This window comes from Oncorhynchus masou, chromosome 12 (assembly GCF_036934945.1).
Source record: "Oncorhynchus masou masou isolate Uvic2021 chromosome 12, UVic_Omas_1.1, whole genome shotgun sequence".
NCBI lineage: Eukaryota > Metazoa > Chordata > Actinopteri > Salmoniformes > Salmonidae > Oncorhynchus > Oncorhynchus masou.
The window spans coordinates 2129410-2139434 of NC_088223.1; positions in this window are offsets into that span (position 1 = coordinate 2129410).

Consider the following 10025-nt stretch of genomic DNA (forward strand, 5'->3'; position numbering starts at 1 on the left):
CTGTAACTTTGACAGGAATACAGAACAAGCTACTGTAATTGACAGGAATACAGAACAAGCTACTGTAACTGTGACAGGAATACAGAACAAGCTACTGTAACTGTGGCAGGAATACAGAACAAGCTACTGTAATTGACAGAAATACAGAACAAGCTACTGTAATTGACAGGAATACAGGACAAGCTACTGTAACTGACAGGAATACAGAACAAGCTACTGTAACTGACAGGAATACAGAACAAGCTACTGTAACTGACAGGACTACAGAACAAGCTACTGTAACTGTAACAGGAATACAGAACAAGCTACTGTAACTGTGACCTAGGAATACAGAACAAGCTACTGTAACTGACAGGAATACAGAACAGGCTACTGTAACTGTGACAGGAATACAGAACAAGCTACTGTAACTGACAGGAATACAGAACAGGCTACTGTAACTTTGACAGGAATACAGAACAAGCTACTGTAACTGACAGGAATACAGAACAAGCTACTGTAACTGACAGGAATACAGAACAAGCTACTGTAATTGACAGGAATACAGAACAAGCTACTGTAACTTTGACAGGAATACAGAACAAGCTACTGTAACTGACAGGAATACAGAACAAGCTACTGTAACTGACAGGAATACAGAACAAGCTACTGTAACTGTGACAGGAATACAGAACAAGCTACTGTAACTGACAGGAATACAGAACAAGCTACTGTAACTGTAACCGGAATACAGAACAAGCTACTGTAACTGTGACCTAGGAATACAGAACAAGCTACTGTAACTGACAGGAATACAGAACAGGCTACTGTAACTGTGACAGGAATACAGAACAATCTACTGTAACTGTTACAGGAATACAGAACAAGCTACTGTAACTGACATGAATACAGAACAACCCACTGTAACTGTGACAGGAATACAGAACAAGCTACTGTAACTGTTACAGGAATACAGAACAAGCTAATATAACTGACAGGAATACAGAACAAGCTACTGTAACTGTGACAGGAATACAGAACAAGCTACTGTAACTGTTACAGGAATACAGAACAAGCTAATATAACTGACAGGAATACAGAACAAGCTACTGTAACTGACAGGAATACAGAACAAGCTACTGTAACTGACAGGAATACAGAACAAGCTACTGTAACTGACAGGAATACAGAACAAGCTACTGTAACTGTGACAGGAATACAGAACAACCCACTGTAACTGTGACAGGAATACAGAACAAGCTACTGTAACTGTGACAGGAATACAGAACAAGCTACTGTAACTTTGACAGGAATACAGAACAAGCTACTGTAATTGACAGGAATACAGAACAAGCTACTGTAACTGACAGGAATACAGAACAAGCTATTGTAACTGACAGGAATACAGAACAAGCTACTGTAACTGAAAGGAATACAGAACAAGCTACTGTAACTGACAGGAATACAGAACAAGCTACTGTAACTGACAGGAATACAGAACAAGCTACTGTAACTGTGACAGGAATACAGAACAAGCTACTGTAGCTGTGACAGGAATACAGAACAAGCTACTGTAGCTGTGACAGGAATAGAGAACAAGCTACTGTAACTGACAGGAATACACAACAAGCTACTGTATCTGTGATAGAAGTACAGAACAAGCTACTGTAACTGTGACAGAAGTACAGAACAAGCTACTGTAACTGACAGAAATACAGAACAAGCTACTGTAGCTGTGACCTATGAATACAGAACAAGCTACTGTAACTGACAGGAATACAGAACAAGCTACTGTAATTGTGACAGGAATACAGAACAAGCTACTGTAACTGTGACCTAGGAATACAGAACAAGCTACTGTAACTGTGACCTAGGAAAATAGAACAAGCTACTGTAACTGACAGGAATACAGAACAACCCACTGTAACTGAGTTCTTATAAATGTGTAACTGACACAAAAATCGAAAGAATTTTGAAAAACGGTCCAGAAAGCACTTTTTTAGGGGTGTGTGAAGTTTTTTTATGAAATTTTGCAAATTTTGACTTTTGACTTCCTATGAAAGCATATTGCAAATGGACAAAACATATGCCTTATGTGCATGTAATTTAAAAAAAAAAATTATGATCATAAAATTGGACAAAAGTATATTCATACAGTTCTGACACATGTGTAATTCACAAAAAAAGCGAAAGAATTTCGAAACGCATCGCGCCGACAGAAACAAACACCTTTCAGAAACAAACACCTTTCTGGTAAGAAGAGGGGTGGGGGTATATGCCTTATGGCTAACGAGGCATGGTGCGATGAAAGAAACATACAGGAACTCAAATCCTTCTGTTCACCTGATTTAGAATTCCTCACAATCAAATGTAGACCGCATTACCTACCAAGAGAATTCTCTTCGATTATAATCACAGCCGTATATATCCCCCCCCAAGCAGACACATCGATGGCTCTGAACGAACTTTATTTAACTCTTTGCAAACTGGAAACCATTTATCCGGAGGCTGCATTCATCGTTGTTGGGGATTTTAACAAGGCTAATCTGAAAACAAGACTCCCTAAATTTTATCAGCATATCGATTGCGCAACCAGGGGCGGAAAAACCTTGGATCACTGTTACTCTAACTTCCGCGACGCATATAAGGCCCTGGCCCGCCCCCTTTCGGAAAAGCTGACCACAACTCCATTTTGCTGATACCTGCCTACAGACAAAAGCTAAAAAAGAAGCTCCCACGCTGAGGTCTGTCCAACGCTGGTCCGACCAAGCTAACTCCACACTCCAAGACTGCTTCCATCACGTGGACTGGGACATGTTTCGTATTGCGTCAAATAACAACATTGACGAATACGCTGATTCGGTGTGCGAGTTCATTAGAACGTGCGTTGAAGATGTCGTTCCCATAGCAACGATTAAAACATTCCCTAACCAGAAACCTTGGATTGATGGCAGCATTCGTGTGAAACTGAAAGCGCGAACCACTGCTTTCAATCAGGGCAAGGTGTCTGGTAACATGACTGAATACAAACAATGCAGCTATTCCCTCCATAAGGCTATCAAACAAGCTAAGCGTCAGTACAGAGACAAAGTAGAATCCCAATTCAACGGCTCAGACACAAGAGGCATGTGGCAGGGTCTACAGTCAATCACGGACTACAGGAAGAAATCCAGCCCAGTCACGGACCAGGATGTCTTGCTCCCAGGCTCCCAGACTAAATAACTTTTTTGCCCGCTTTGAGGACAATACAGTGCCACTGATACTGCCTGCAACGGAAAAATGCGGTCTCTCCTTCACTGCAGCCGAGGTGAGTAAAACATTTAAACGTGTTAACCCTCGCAAGGCTGCAGGCCCAGACGGCATCCCCAGCCGCGCCCTCAGAGCATGCGCAGACCAGCTGGCTGGTGTGTTTACGGACATATTCAATCAATACCAGTCTGCTGTTCCCACATGCTTCAAGAGGGCCACCATCGTTCCTGTTCCCAAGAAAGCTAAGGTAACTGAGCTAAACGACTACCGCCCCGTAGCACTCACTTCCGTCATCATGAAGTGCTTTGAGAGACTAGTCAAGGACCATATCACCTCCACCCTACCTGACTCCCTAGACCCACTCCAATTTGCTTACCGCTCAAATAGGTCCACAGACGATGCAATCTCAACCACACTGCACACTGCCCTAACCCATCTGGACAAGAGGAATACCTATGTGAGAATGCTGTTCATCGACTACAGCTCGGCATTCAACACCATAATACCCTCCAAGCTCGTCATCAAGCTCGAGTCCCTGGGTCTCGACCCCGCCCTGTGCAACTGGGTACTGGACTTCCTGACGGGCCGCCCCCAGGTGGTGAGGGTAGGTAACAACATCTCCCCGCTGATTCTCAACACTGGGGCCCCACAAGGGTGCATTCTGAGCCCTCTCCTGTACTCCCTGTTCACCCACGACTGCGTGGCCACGCACGCCTCCAACTCAATCATCAAGTTTGCGGACGACACAACAGTGGTAGGCTTGATTACCAACAACGACGAGACGGCCTACAGGGAGGAGGTGAGGGCCCTCGGAGTGTGGTGTCAGGAAAATAACCTCACACTCAACGTCAACAAAACTAAGGAGATGATTGTGGACTTCAGGAAACAGCAGAGGGAACACCCCCCTATCCACATTGATGGAACAGTAGTGGAGAGAGTAGCAAGTTTTAAGTTCCTCGGCATACACATCACAGACAAACTGAATTGGTCCACTCACACAGACAGCATCGTGAAGAAGGCGCAGCAGCGCCTCTTCAACCTCAGGAGGCTGAAGAAATTCGGCTTGTCACCAAAAGCACTCACAAACTTCTACAGAGGCACAATCGAGAGCATCCTGGCGGGCTGTATCACCGCCTGGTACGGCAACTGCTCCGCCCTCAACCGTAAGGCTCTCCAGAGGGTAGTGAGGTCTGCACAACGCATCATCGGGGGCAAACTACCTGCCCTCCAGGACACCTACACCACCCGATGTTACAGGAAGGCCATAAAGATCATCAAGGACATCTACCACCCGAGCCACTGCCTGTTCACCCCGCTATCATCCAGAAGGCGAGGTCAGTACAGGTGCATCAAAGCTGGGACCGAGAGACTGAAAAACAGCTTCTATCTCAAGGCCATCAGACTGTTAAACAGCCACCACTAACATTGAGTGGCTGCTGCCTACACACTGACACTGACTCAACTCCAGCCACTTTAATAATGGGAATTGATGGGAAATGTTGTAAATATATCACTAGCCACTTTAAACAATGCTACCTTATATAATGTTACTTACCCTACATTATTCATCTCATATGCATACCTATATACTGTACTCTATATCATCGACTGCATCCTTATGTAATACATGTATCACTAGCCACTTTAACTATGCCACTTTGTTTACATACTCATCTCACATGTATATACTGTACTCGATACCATCTACTATATCTTGCCTATGCTGCTCTGTACCATCACTCATTCATATATCCGTATGTACATATTCTTTATCCCCTTACACTGTGTATAAGACAGTAGATTAGGAATTGTTAGTTAGATTACTTGTTGGTTATTACTGCATTGTCGGAACTAGAAGCACAAGCATTTCGCTACACTCGCATTAACATCTGCTAACCATGTGTATGTGACAAATAAATTTGATTTGATTTGATTTGATTTGAAAAACGGTCCAGAAAGCACTTTTTTAAGGGGTGATAAGTTTTTGACAAAAAATTCATTTTTTCAAAATCTGGCTTTTGGATGTTGACTTGGGGTCCATTTCCAATATGAAAAACCACGGTGGAGCGCACACGCCACCTGTTGGATTTTTGAAGTGTTACAACTGGCAATTGCCATATGGCATTTGAAATACATTTTGCATGAATCAACGCCGAATTGGATGGTATTGGACACCGTGTATATGGTTTGTCCTATGCCAATGTTTTCCCATTCATTTTTGTCCATTTCAGGGGGTATTCCCTTACTTTTCTGAAGACCAAGGAATTCTCTGGTTGGAACCTTACTGAAGTTGTATGTTAAAAACATCATAAGGATTGATTGTATGCATCATTTGACATGTTTCTAAGAACTGTAACGGAACTTTTTGACATTTCGTCTGCAACTAGTGAACACACTTCGTGAGTTTTGATTTGTTTACCAAACGCACTAACAAAAGTAGCTATTTGGACATAAATGATGGACATTTTCGAACAAATCAAACATTTATTGTGGAACTGGTATTCCTGGGAGTGCATTCTGATGAAGATCATCAAAGGTAAGTGAATATTTATACTGTTATTTCTGACTTCTGTTGACTCCAACATGGCGTATATATGTATTTCTTGTCTGAGCGCTGTACTCAGATTATTGCATGGTGTGCTTTTTCCATAAAGCCTGTTTGAAATCTGACACAGCGGTTGCATTAAGGAGAAGTTTATCTATATTTCCATGTATAACACGTGTATTTTCATCAACATGTATAATGAGTATTTCTGTAAATTGGTGTGGCTCTCTGCAAAATCACCGGATGTTTTTGGAACTGCTGAACATAACGCGCCATTGTATACTGAGATTGTCTTATATAAATATGAACTTTATTGAACAAAACATACATGTATTGTGTAACATGAAGTCCTATGAGTGTTAGTGATGAATGGTTAGTGATCTATCTCTATTTCTGCTTTTTGTGAAAAATGGCTGTTTGTGTTTTTGTGACTTGGCTCTGACCTAACTATACCTAAATCCTACCCATGTCGCCTACTATACCTAAACCCTACCCATGTCACCTACTATACCTAAACCCTACCCATGTCGCCTACTATACCTAAACCCTACCCATGTCACCCACTATACCTAAATCCTACCCATGTCGCCTACTATACCTAAATCCTACCCATGTCACCTACTATACCTAAATCCTACCCATGTCGCCTACTATACCTAAACCCTACCCATGTCGCCTACTATACCTAAACCCTAACCATGTCGCCTACTATACCTAAACCCTACCCATGTCGCCTACTATACCTAAACCCTACCCATGTCATCTACTATACCTAAACCCTACCCATGTCGCCTACTATACCTAAACCCTACCCATGTCGCCTACTATACCTAAACCCTACCCATGTCGCCTACTATACCTAAATCCTACCCATGTCGCCTACTATACCTAAACCCTACCCATGTCACCCACTATACCTAAACCCTACCCATGTCGCTTACTACACCTAAATCCTACCCATGTCGCCTACTATACCTAAATCCTACCCATGTCGTCTACTATACCTAAACCCTACCCATGTCGCCTACTATACCTAAACCCTACCCATGTCGCCTACTATACCTAAACCCTACCCATGTCATCTACTATACCTAAACCCTACCCATGTCGCCTACTATACCTAAACCCTACCCATGTCGCCTACTATACCTAAACCCTACCCATGTCGCCTACTATACCTAAACCCTACCCATGTCGCCTACTATACCTAAATCCTACCCATGTCGCCTACTATACCTAAACCTACCCATGTCGCCTACTATACCTAAACACTACCCATGTCGCCTACTATACCTAAACCCTACCCATGTCGCCTACTATACCTAAACCCTACCCATGTCGCCTACTATACCTAAACCCTACCCATGTCGCCTACTATACCTAAACACTACCCATGTCGCCTACTATACCTAAACCCTACCCATGTCGCCTACTATACCTAAATCCTACCCATGTCACCTACTATACCTAAATCCTACCCATGTCGCCTACTATACCTAAACCCTACCCATGTCGCCTACTATACCTAAACCTACCCATGTCGCCTACTATACCTAAACACTACCCATGTCGCCTACTGTACCTAAACCCTTCCCATGTCGCCTACTATACCTAAACCCTACCCATGTCGCCTACTATACCTAAACCTACCCATGTCGCCTACTATACCTAAACACTACCCATGTCGCCTACTATACCTAAACCCTACCCATGTCGCCTTCTATACCTAAACCCTACCCATGTCGCCTACTATACCTAAATCCTACCCATGTCGCCTACTATACCTAAACCCTACCCATGTCGCCTACTATACCTAAACCCTACCCATGTCGCCTACTATACCTAAATCCTACCCATGTCGCCTACTATACCTAAACCCTACCCATGTCATCTACTATACCTAAACCCTACCCATGTCGCCTACTATACCTAAACCCTACCCATGTCGCCTACTATACCTAAACCCTACCCATGTCGCCTACTATACCTAAATCCTACCCATGTCGCCTACTATACCTAAACCCTACCCATGTCATCTACTATACCTAAACCCTACCCATGTCGCCTACTATACCTAAACCCTACCCATGTCGCCTACTATACCTAAACCCTACCCATGTCGCCTACTATACCTAAACCCTACCCATGTCATCTACTATACCTAAACACTACCCATGTCGCCTACTATACCTAAACCCTACCCATGTCGCCTACTATACCTAAACCCTACCCATGTCTCCTACTATACCTAAATCCTACCCATGTCGCCTACTATACCTAAACCCTACCCATGTCACCCACTATACCTAAACCCTACCCATGTCGCTTACTATACCTAAATCCTACCCATGTCGCCTACTATACCTAAATCCTACCCATGTCGTCTACTATACCTAAACCCTACCCATGTCGCCTACTATACCTAAACCCTACCCATGTCGCCTACTATACCTAAACCCTACCCATGTCATCTACTATACCTAAACCCTACCCATGTCATCTACTATACCTAAACCCTACCCATGTCGCCTACTATACCTAAACCCTACCCATGTCGCCTACTATACCTAAACCCTACCCATGTCGCCTACTATACCTAAACCCTACCCATGTCGCCTACTATACCTAAACCCTACCCATGTCGCCTACTATACCTAAACCCTACCCATGTCGCCTACTATACCTAAACCCTACCCATGTCGCCTACTATACCTAAATCCTACCCATGTCGCCTACTATACCTAAACCTACCCATGTCGCCTACTATACCTAAACACTACCCATGTCGCCTACTATACCTAAACCCTACCCATGTCACCTACTATACCTAAATCCTACCCATGTCGCCTACTATACCTAAACCCTACCCATGTCGCCTACTATACCTAAACCCTACCCATGTCGCCTACTATACCTAAAGCCTACCCATGTCGCCTACTATACCTAAATCCTACCCATGTCACCTACTATACCTAAATCCTACCCATGTCGCCTACTATACCTAAACCCTACCCATGTCGCCTACTATACCTAAACCTACCCATGTCGCCTACTATACCTAAACACTACCCATGTCGCCTACTATACCTAAATCCTTCCCATGTCGCCTACTATACCTAAACCCTACCCATGTCGCCTACTATACCTAAACCTACCCATGTCGCCTACTATACCTAAACACTACCCATGTCCCTACTATACCTAAACCCTACCCATGTCGCCTTCTATACCTAAACCCTACCCATGTCGCCTACTATACCTAAATCCTACCCATGTCGCCTACTATACCTAAACCCTACCCATGTCGCCTACTATACCTAAACCCTACCCATGTCGCCTACTATACCTAAATCCTACCCATGTCGCCTACTATACCTAAACCCTACCCATGTCATCTACTATACCTAAACCCTACCCATGTCGCCTACTATACCTAAACCCTACCCATGTCGCCTACTATACCTAAACCCTACCCATGTCGCCTACTATACCTAAATCCTACCCATGTCGCCTACTATACCTAAACCCTACCCATGTCATCTACTATACCTAAACCCTACCCATGTCGCCTACTATACCTAAACCCTACCCATGTCGCCTACTATACCTAAACCCTACCCATGTCGCCTACTATACCTAAACCCTTCCCATGTCGCCTACTATACCTAAATCCTACCCATGTCGCCTACTATACCTAAACCCTACCCATGTCGCCTACTATACCTAAACCCTACCCATGTCGCCTACTATACCTAAACCTACCCATGTCGCCTACTATACCTAAATCCTACCCATGTCGCCTACTATACCTAAATCCTACCCATGTCGCCTACTATACCTAAACCCTACCCATGTCGCCTACTATACCTAAACCTACCCATGTCGCCTACTATACCTAAACAGTACCCATGTCGCCTACTATACCTAAATCCTACCCATGTCACCTACTATACCTAAATCCTACCCATGTCGCCTACTATACCTAAACCCTACCCATGTCGCCTACTATACCTAAACCTACCCATGTCGCCTACTATACCTAAACAGTACCCATGTCGCCTACTATACCTAAACCCTACCCATGTCGCCTACTATACCTAAACCCTACCCATGTCGCCTACTATACCTAAATCCTACCCATGTCGCCTACTATACCTAAATCCTACCCATGTCGCCTACTATACCTAAATCCTACCCATGTCGCCTAAAATACCTAAATCCTTCCAATGTCGCCTACTATACCTAAATCCTA